Genomic DNA, 10705 nt, shown 5'->3' with positions numbered 1-10705 from the left:
GCCATCCAAGTTGGTGGCCATCACTGCCTCCTGTGGAAGGGAGTTCCATAGTTCAACTATGCACTGTGTGAGGCTAAAGAGCAGGCTATTAGTATTCTTAATAAATAATAGCTTACACTTATAGCCTTGTGCTTTCAAATCCAGAATAACTCCCTATAACAACCTGTCTGGATTCAAAAGTGCGCTAGCACCTTAGTGAGCAATTGGTTTCTCATAAGAACATAGGAAGCTGCCTTATACCGAGTCAAACCGTTGGGTCTATCTAGCTCTGCAATCTCTACTTACTGGCAGCCATGGCTCTGCAGGGATTCAGGCAGGGGCCATTCCTAGCCCTACCTGCAGATGCTGTGGGGACGTGGGATCTACTGCATGCAAAGCACATGCTCTTGTGATGCCACCCCATCTTTCCGAGGCAGCTGCCTCCTCCATCGCTACTTCCTAGTGTGGCCCTTCCCTCTAACACTGAGGCTTTTCGTCCCTGCTTCATGCATGCGTTCAAAGGCCAGGCCTAATCAACCCTCTCCCCACACCACAAGTTCCTTGAGTGCAAATGCCAGGTACCAGTTCAAGCAAGGAGGAGCAAGAAGGTCTCCAAGGATGTTGAGCAGGTGTCCCAGGGCCCAGCAGCCCATCCTCAGCCATTCCAGACCAAGAGAGCAGACAAAGGCTGGCTGAGCACTTACTTGACTGGTCCTCCTCCTCCTCCTGCTGCTGCTATGGCTGCTGCTGCTGCCTCCAGAGCAGCTCCACAACTTCTAGGCCTTCTTTCTCCCTGCCGGCCTGTGGCTGTTACTCTGGTTCCCATAGCAACAGGGCCTTCCCTCTGGCAGGGCGCATACACAGAAGGCTGCAGGCCTTCCAGCGCCATGGCAACTGCTGGCTGGCAGGCAAGCCTTAGCCATTAGCCCCAGGGAGTGAGAGGAGGAAGACTAGAAGCGTCTTATAGCAACACTGGACTGGCTGGGGTTTCTAATTTCTTTTTGAACTGTTATTTGTTGTTCTTGCTCCGACAAGGACACCAGTATCGATTCGGGAATTTGGGCCACAGCAGCCAGCAAAGACACTGTGATTTCCCTGCTCTCTGCACCAATCCAGCATAGTGTGCTACAAGGGTGACCTCACCAGTTTTGGCAGTGGCTAAAAGAAAAGAACAAAATAAAAAATAAAAAATAAAAATACATTGTACTGGTGAGGATGCAAACTAATTCCCCCTCCCACAACCCACCTCAATGCTGCCCCTGGTGTACTGCAGCACCAGCAGGTATCTATAGGTGAAAGACATTTCTAACAAAGGTGATGATGAGTCCAATATGCCAGAAATACAAGTTTTTGCTGGATTAGGAGCAGCCTGTGAGCAAAACCTTCTGGAGGCCAACACAGTTTGCCATTGTCTCAAGTGTAATGGCCAGTCAAACTCTCTGTTCTAGTCCTCTCTAGAGGCTTTCACATCAAATTTCCCGGGTCCTATAAAGGTAGATTGTGGGTTTTGGATAGTGTATTGAGGCCATCAGATCCTCTAATAAGGCTGTCAGATCCTTTCAGAGACACTTGGAGCCTGTGGGCCATAAAGAGAAACAAAGAAGTACCACAACTGAAATTACTGTCATTTTGCTACAGAAGAGGAGGTTGAACTGATCTTCTCTATAATGCAGTATTCAAGAATTCACAGGCCTGTGCAGAGCTTGTCTGAGGCCTGAGAAGATCCATAATAGAGTAGATCCATTTTTGGCTACCAAATTTTGATCTTGCACAGGGCACCATATTATGAAAGATTACCAAAGTCCAACCCTGCCGAATGACTCAGGCTAATCTCCAAAGCAATGGGGAGGAGGGGCTACACATATGCAGCCCAACAACATCATAGTACCTTCCGCAATATAAGGGTCCCTGAGAAGGTGTTCTCAGCTTTCACACAAGGCAAGGGGGCTTCAGATTGTGTTGTAAAAATGTAATATGGCTGATAACCATTCTACCAAAAGGTGCTTTCAGAATACCAAATAATTTACCAACAATATAAAGACGACAATGTCTGTACACTGACAAAAAAAGAAATACATCTGCAGAAGACAATGAATGTACTTTATGGCTGTGTGTGTGAGAGAGACAGAGACAGAGAAAGTGCATGCACGCCTAGACAATCTTGGCAGAAGGAACGAATAACTTCTCAACACTACCCCACTTCATTTGTGGTTTTGGTTCAGTAGCAGACAAGCAAGTTGACCTCTTCCTTATCTGACTAGAGTAGCGTTAGCAGCATACTATTAATTCCATGGTAAAAATCTCACACTGAGCACAGTGATTTAAAAAATGGTGTTTGAATGAAAAAGTAAACAGATTAAGGTGAGAAGATTTTAGTCTAGCAACATCAAGGATAACATTTTCAACTTTTGGGAAAACATAGGAGCCAACAATGTTTTCTGTGTCTCAGGAGAGAGAAAGAGAGAGGTGGGGACTTGGGTGTCACTCATCTAGCTCAGTACAGTCTACACTGACTGGCAGCAGCTCGCTATGCTTTCAGACAGGGGTCTCTGTCAGCCCTACATGGAGATACCAGGGATTGAACCTGGAACTTTTTGCATGCAAAAGATGCTCTACTCTTGCAATGTTCATTGACTGCATTATTAAGATTAGTAGTAGCAGCAGCAGCAACAACAACAACAACAACAGTAGTAACGGGGGATAAAATGACACTTTTGAGTCCCAGGAATGATTATTCTAACCTAGGTCCTTGTGGCTTAACTTGAATATTTCACCAGGCTTAAGGTTCTTGCTCCAGTGTATTGACTTTCCACTCCTTCCTATTTGCAAATGTTGTTAAGGTGATGGTTTACAAACACGGTTTCAGGTTCCCCAGTCTGGAGCATTTCTGTGTGGCACAAGGGATATGCAATCTGCTCCCAGGAAATGATATTACATAGTAGGTCACTGACAGAGTTCACAGCAAGCATTTTAGAGTTACAAGAGCAAGAACATTGTCTTTGTGCACCCTGTTTAGTCAGATCAAGCTTCCTGGATCACAATATGAACTGTGGGCTAAATGCAGGAGTGCCATTACCCCTGCATGTCAGGCTGCTGGTCTTTATGTCACTGGTCAGCTCTGGAAGTAATGTTGCCAAGGTCAAAATGTCTCCTAGGTCAATTGCTCCTACTGAGATCAATGTATAGAAAAGCTTTTGGGTGTTGCAGTGGTAATTATATCAGCTTCACTTATGCTGAACAGGTTATATGTGAAAGTATTATCTGATGAATGTTTCAGGATATACTGTCTATCACAGCTAGCCACATATACTTTGGCCTTGTCTGTATCATTTGTACATTGTGCATTTGACCTGCCATCCTGTTTTGCACTGAAATTTTTGGGAAATTGGTACAAATATGGCACAACACGTAACAATGGTTACAGCTACTCTTTGGTCTACCTCTTGAGCCCATGATTGTTTTGGCCAACCCTGTCACTGAAAGAATGTACATGTTCACAGCTTTGAGATTACACCATGCAACAAAATGAAAGCACAAAATATATAATAAAACAAAAAGTTGGATGGCAGAGTGTATTGTCAGACTCAGCTCCCACCTAGCATTATAGAAACCATTCTGGAGCTGTCAAGCAACCTTTTAGAGCAAAACTGTGTTTGCCCCAGGCTGTCTAAAATAATATCTTTGTTTTGTGTATCCAAACCTTACCAGATAGTGACCCAAATCCACAAGCTTTTCTCAAAGAGTGAATGTCTTTGCTAATAAAAGATGAGCAAAAATCCATTGTTAAGTGCTTCCCCACTTATCCGAGCAGTGAGAATTCCAGGGCAGCACTAAAGGCTTTCATTTCCTTTGGATAGGAGGACATAGGAGACTTAAGAGATGATATACAATGCTATTTCTACTCAGAGTAGACCAGCTGAAGTTAATAGACATCAGTAGCTTAGGTTCCTTAATTTCAATGGGGCTGCTCTGAATAGATTTAGTTAAACACTCCCATGTCTTTGTAATATTTATTTTATGGAAAAATATATACAGCAGAGCATGGCAAAGTAAAACAAGTACTACAGCAGACAGCACTATGGCTAATCCTGCTTCAGGTTTCCAATGCAACAGTGTGGACTCCCATAGACTTCTCCCATTACCCAGTTACATAGGCATAGTCAGAGCAGGTCCACAATAACTCATGGACACTGGGCTGCACTTTAAGCATGTTTAAAGAAAATGTTCCCTAACTCGTTTTGGATTATAAGAGGAAATGTGGTTGGGGGAAATTAACAAACACAGACCAGTTTAGTTTCCAGATAGCAAACGGGCAGTTTATAGTCTTTTCCATTGTTCATGTCTGGATTTTTAATCTTTCCAGGGGAGAAAGATTAAAAAGAAAGAAAGAGTGGTCTTCATTTTTTTATTCATTTTTTAAAAAAAACTTTTTGTAAAATGCTTTGGGGGTTTTTTACCACAAAGAAAGATTTTACTATCAAGTGTATAAATTTTAGGGAATAAAAAATAAATTAATAACAATAAAATTAATATGTATGAAGCAGTGTCCCAACTAGATAAACAGATATTAAGACATTGTTGTTGTTGTTGTTGTTGTTATACAGCTACATAATCTAAATCATTTTAGTTCCAGGTATGTGATATTGGCTCTGCTTTCCCTCATGGGTGTAGCCTGACACCCTTCTTGAGCCATCTCTCTGCCTGGCAAGCACCAATGGGAACTTGCTCTCCCAGCTCTAGACAAATAAGGGCTGATCAGGGGACTAAGGAGCAGGTGTCCTGGCAATGCAGGCAGTGCAGGCAGGTGGAACTTTCTGCCTCCATGATTCAATGGAGCAGCTCCTTCCTGGAGCTTGTTATCCTGGTCTTTTCACTGTAAAACACACCAGTGAACTGAAGAGACCACTTCGAGAGCCCGTGCAGTACAGTGGTTAGAGTGTCCAACTAGGACCTGGGAGAACAGGGTTCAAATCCCCACTCAACCATGAATGCCTGTGAGTGACCTTGGGCCAGTCACTATCTCTCAGCCTAACCTACTTCACAGGGTAGTTGTGAGGATAAAATGGAGGAGGAGAGAAGTGTGCACCCCACCTCAAGCTCATTGGAGAAGAGATGGAATATAAATGTAATACTATAATGATGATGGTAATAATGTTAAAAGGCCTCACTTCTTCCTTTAGATCATCGCTGCCCTGTCAGAAAGGCACTGAACTGGAAAGAGTGAAATATTTATATCCATGCAGCCATATCATTCCCTTAATAATTAATATAGACATTCAGCTGCTTGCAAAGGCCTCCCTCCTTTTCCCCTCTTCCTAGCTATCATTTGAAGCTCTCAGAGCAAAGAATGCACCTGTCTATCTTTCTGGCTTCAGGCAATACTGTATCTGAGAGCCAAAACAGAGGAGAGGCGAAATGCAGGGGTGGGTTTCATGTGTTTCTTTCCCCACTTTAAGAATAGTGTCTTGCAGGAGGAGGTGGACTCTAGCTAATGGCAAGTGGTTTAATATTTTCCTCCTGTGCATCTGTCCCACCAAAAATCATCACTTCTTGCCATCCCTACTATCAGCCTGAGAATAGAAGCTTGCACTGTCATCTGTAAGAGGGAGTTTCTGAATCCCTTTCCCTCAGGACCCTTTCCTCTACCCCAGCTCTAGGAAAAAATATAAACAAAGAGGAAAGTTTTATGTCCTCAAAACCCATAACTTTCTTCTTCTTTTTTGGCAGAACCTTGTGAACTAGCATTAGAACACAAACCTGTAGCTGAGACATACTATTTTAGCACAAAGTTTTAGTGACAGCTCTATTCTGAGATGGGCCATTTGGCCTAATCATGAAATCTGCTCCATCTCTGATACTGAGAGGTTAGTTCCACCTCCCTGATGACTCTGAGCATACATTTCAAAAGGTCTGCCCAGCTGAGACCAGTTGATCTACTGTTTCGAAGGGCTCAGCTGGAAGATATTTATTCAGAGACTGTATAGTAAATAGCTGTCCACTCAAGGTTAACTTCAGGCGTAAGAATCCCAGACACTCTAGGTGGCACCACTAAGCTACATCAGACCTAGTCCCTCCTGTATTCCGCCCCCCCCCCCCCAACAAACAACTCCATCGAAGTGTGCCACACAGAGACACTTAGTGCTACCTATACAGCCTGAGTGGCTATTCAGTGTTCACCCCAGGAGACAGAGAGCTCTTTCTTTCCACCCCTGAGCACTCTAGAACCATTCAGTGTTCCTTTAATCTTTAATTAACCATTTATGTCTGACAAACATTTTCTTTTGGAACCTGCCTTCTTTTCCCTCTGGTATCCATGGCAATGCACTTTCCCTCCAGATGAGAGCAGTTGTCAGAGCAGGTGATGGAAAAGAAAGAAGGAAGATCTTGCTTAGGGTCTGGGTCTTTTGTATATGGCAGGAAATGCCAGAAAGCGGATTTTGCAAACAGTCCAAACGATAATAGGCACTGCAGGAAACCTCTATGGAAACCTCACTCTCTTGTCCTGAAATGGGGCCATCTTCTAGGTGGGATTTTAAAAAGAGAGAACAGTTCTGTGAAGCACATTAGCTGAACATTAGCCATACAACAGCAGGATACAAAACTTGAGGAAGAGGATCTTGCACCCAGTATTTGTGGGTGAGGTGGTGTGGGTGGGGCACTGTTGCTCTCCCAGATTCCCAACACAAAGGGCCCCTGGCACTTATCGAAAGGGGAAGGAGAGGGGAGAGGTGCAGAGAGTATGATGCAGTGTGGCGCAAGATGGTGGGAGCGCTGCACCACATGCAGGACTGTGCCATACTCTCCGCATTTCACTCACTCCCTCGCTCCCCTCTCCCTCTTGCTAAGTGCTAGCGCCCTCTTGTGTTGGGAAGCCAGGAGAGCAACAGTGCCCCATTTGTGCCACCTAATAGGCCGCTACTGCATACTGTATACCATCTGCCGATGGGACTTTATTCTCTCCCTCTACTAGGTAAAGCTATCCAGTGTAGCTTCTATTGCCTCTATTGCCTTTTTCGCCCCTTTGCACCCCACCTAAAATTCACCCCAGCTTTGTTAATAAAGAGGACCATCTGGTTTCTCTTTATTCCTATCTGCCGCCTACAAAGAGAACCTGTGTTTCCCCCTAAGGATGGAGGCAGAGCTGAGTAATGGTTACAAAGTACCACTAACATCCAGCTTTTGCTGTAAGAAAGGTAGCCTGCACCTGAGGAGGGAAGCCCTATTTCAGCCTTGTGAGGAAAGAATGGAACATCCCTTCTAGTAATTTGGCAAGGCATGTTAACACAAGCAGTGTGTGTGTGTGTGTGTGTGTGTGTGTATATGTGTGTGTGTGTGTGTGTGTGTGTGTGAGAGAGAGAGAGAGAGAGAGAGAGAGAGAGAAAAGCTGTAATACTTACCAAATCCATGGATCACTGTCTCCTTTTCCTGTAAATCTTTGCCATCTTCCCCAATCACTTATAAATTCAAAGTTAAACAAAGGAACACCAGACACTTTCTGGGAGTATTAAGCTGGGAGATGTGCTAAAAGTTACTCACTCCTTTATTTGCTCACCTCTCCACAACCCAGAAGATTGGCTCATCTCCCCACCACCACTGTTGCCCCCAGCCACCTGGAAAGCAGGAGGAAAATGCACTTTTGAAGCCGTCTCCCACAAGATTTGTGGTGCTTCCAGGTGGTTGCCAGTGGATTCAATCACTTACAGGCAAATTCAGATTGTCAGTTAAAGTTGGTTTGGTGTTCTTCCACAAACGACTCACCCCCCCCCCCCAAAAAAAGACTTTTTGCAATAAGCAGAGTGATGGGGAAATGCACTGCAAAGTTGTGAGATAACAATTGCTTGATGCAACACCATATAACCTCCCGGCAAACAAATCAGAATTGATGTTTAACAGCTGAGGTCATCCTCACAAACTTTATGCAAACAAATCAGGATGAATTCTCAGTAAGCAGGTCTGTGTGAGCGACCTTAGAACAAATTATTCTGTGTGGCATCATTTAAAAACATTAACAACGGCAAGATTTTTAGTCTTTGTTTTTATTCGAACACCCACCCTCTTGCAGTTGCCAGGAATAATAGTTTCTTCTTCACATAAAAGATTGTCTGCCCTTTCCAGGAACCAGACACTCCTCCAAGCTTGAGTTACTGCAATGCACTCTATGAGGGACAGGCCCTGAACTGACCTGGTAGCCACAGCTAGGACAGAATGCAGCAGCAGGAACATGGCTGTGGGGGGTGAAAGGGGACAGCATCTCACACCTGTGCTGAGAGAGCTGCATTGCTCACCTGTGCTCTGGTGATGCATGTATTCTGGATTGTTTCATTCATTAACGTAATATCACTGTTGATTTTATGTTGTTCCTACACAACAGTATTTAATGTAGGCAGTATAGAAAACTTTGCCTATCATCATCATCATCAAATACAGGGTGATTGCAATTGACACGAGGGTTATGCTCCTATTGGTTGCGCATAAAGGCAAAATTGTGCAAAATCAGAATGACCTTCCCCAAACCAACCCCTCTGTTCTCTTGAGATCTTGCAAGGTCAAGGCTGTCCAAGATCTCATGGGAGCCTCTCAGAGACCTTGCACAACCATCCCAGAACCCTGGGACATGGTTGACTGTAGCTCATTCTTTATCCTTTTTAGTCTAGAAAATGATCTTTCGCCAATACAGTTTGTAACCATTAAACTCAGGAACAATCTGAAAATTGTTTCCACATTTGCAAAAGCTGTTTGAATTTTCTCCTGGGATGTTATTTGATACATACCTTGGTAGCTGAAATTTTCTTTTTCATCGTGAGCTAGTTTTACATGAAGGTGGAAGTGCAAAGTTCATGGACTAGACTAAGGTCAACATCCTTTGGATACTCTTGCATCAATAATCTCAATGCCATTGTGAATCTGCTCCTTGGTTGCTTGCAGGTTCACCCAAAATGAAAAATAGCTAGCCATACTCCTGTACACTCCTATACTCCCTTGCTCTTCTGTCTAGGTTGGCTTCAACAGCATGCATGACAGGGATAAATGAATTTACCCTAAACTTGCCTCTCAGAGAAAGTTCATCTAAGGATAAGGCTTCAGGTGCTGTCCCATCATGGTGTGTGTGTGTGTGTGTGTGTGTGTGTGTGTGTGTGTGTGCACTCTCTGCCTTCTTTTGACAGTTTTGTACTTTGCATCCGGCAGAGTAAATTTTGCTTATTCTTCAATTTCATCAAAATTGGCACCCATGACATAATGTAGGGACAGGATGCGGAAGTTAGAAGGTACTGAAAGAGTTCCGCTGTGCCCTTTCTCTCTCTCTCTCTCTCTCTCTCTCTCTCTCTCTCTCTCTCTCAGAGAAGGCTGCTTGCACAAGCCAGTTTTTGCCTTGGTGCATAAATGCAAAGCTTATGGCCAGAGTTGCCCTATGCCTCTTCCTCTAGCTCTGTTTCCAGAGATTTAGGTGCATCCTACTGCACTAATGGGACACCTTCGGCAAGAGGATGGTGTGATCCCAGCATCCTCCAGTGACCTCTGAGTTAGCGGAAGCAGGAACTCTTCTCTGTGAAAAATGAGCCAGCTGGCAGGGCTGGTGGGGTCAAGTGATGCTTAGTGTGCGTGAGAAAGAGAGGAGGCAGTGCAATTAGAGGGAGGGAGGGAGGAGGAGCAGGGACCTTTCCTGCAATATGCCATTGTCACAAGGACTGGCTGTCTGGCTGAGTGACTAGCCAGCAGAAAATGGATGACCCCAGAAAAGAGGGAGCCCGGGGGGGGGGGGAGCCAATGGCCTCTGTTGCCACAGTATTGTGAAATGCTGGATAAACTGAAGTTGGGGTGACTGACTGAGCCCATTGACTGAATCCTGGTACTGCAAAGGACTGCATAGGAGCAGCTGACCCTTGGAGGGTAGAAGTGGCTATGGCAATGTCCTCCTCAATGAGCAGGTGCCAGTTGAGGAGCCCTTTCCCAGGAGAAGTTAGGGTGCCTCTTGCAGTTGCTTTCCCTTTGCAAGTCGTGATGCTGTCCAGACTTCACCAATCTGGTGCCCTCCATATGCCCAGGAAATGTGTCCTCAATTTCCTGCCTCACCAGTTTTACTGCAAAGTCTTGCACTGATTAACCTTGTTGCATGCCACCCCCCAATCTACCCCATGTATATCACTGGATGTCAAGGAAGCAACAGCCACATTCCCAGTCAGATAAGGTAATGGCAAGAGTCTGAAATACTTGGGATCTGCTCTGTCCAAAATGCAGAATGTGCCAAACTCTGGGGTGAACAATCTTATAGAACTAATTGCAGTTTGGTTCAGATATCCTCTGTTGGTAGTGCAAGGTGTCCAAAGGAGGAAGGCGGGTTCCAGCTGTGGGGCTGCAGGGGAGGAGAGGCAGAGGAGGAATCACTTCTCAGGAGTGGCTACTCCTGCTCCTTTTTCCCCCCTCTCCATTTCCGGCAAATGCTACAAATCCCTATGCCAATCCTGCCATCTGCTGCTGCTGCCCCAATACATGGTTTCTCTTCATCATTTTTGGCGGGTTTTGTTGGGGGCAGACCTTGCATGGTCTGTCTGATAACTATGAAGACTGTCTCAGATGATTAGCTGCCCTGTTCAGAAACCAGGAGTTGCACATGTTTAACCAGTGTAACTCAGATATTTCATGTAGACTTCCCTCCCTGTCATCTGTCATGCACCCCAGTACTTTGCTTTCATTAGGTTGTAGAACTTCCAGATTAGAACACACACTG

Source organism: Podarcis cretensis, assembly GCF_951804945.1.
Source record: "Podarcis cretensis genome assembly, chromosome: 8".
NCBI classification, from domain to species: Eukaryota; Metazoa; Chordata; class Lepidosauria; order Squamata; family Lacertidae; genus Podarcis; species Podarcis cretensis.
The sequence above is the reverse complement of the archived record's forward strand: the minus strand, read 5'-3'. Positions refer to the sequence as shown.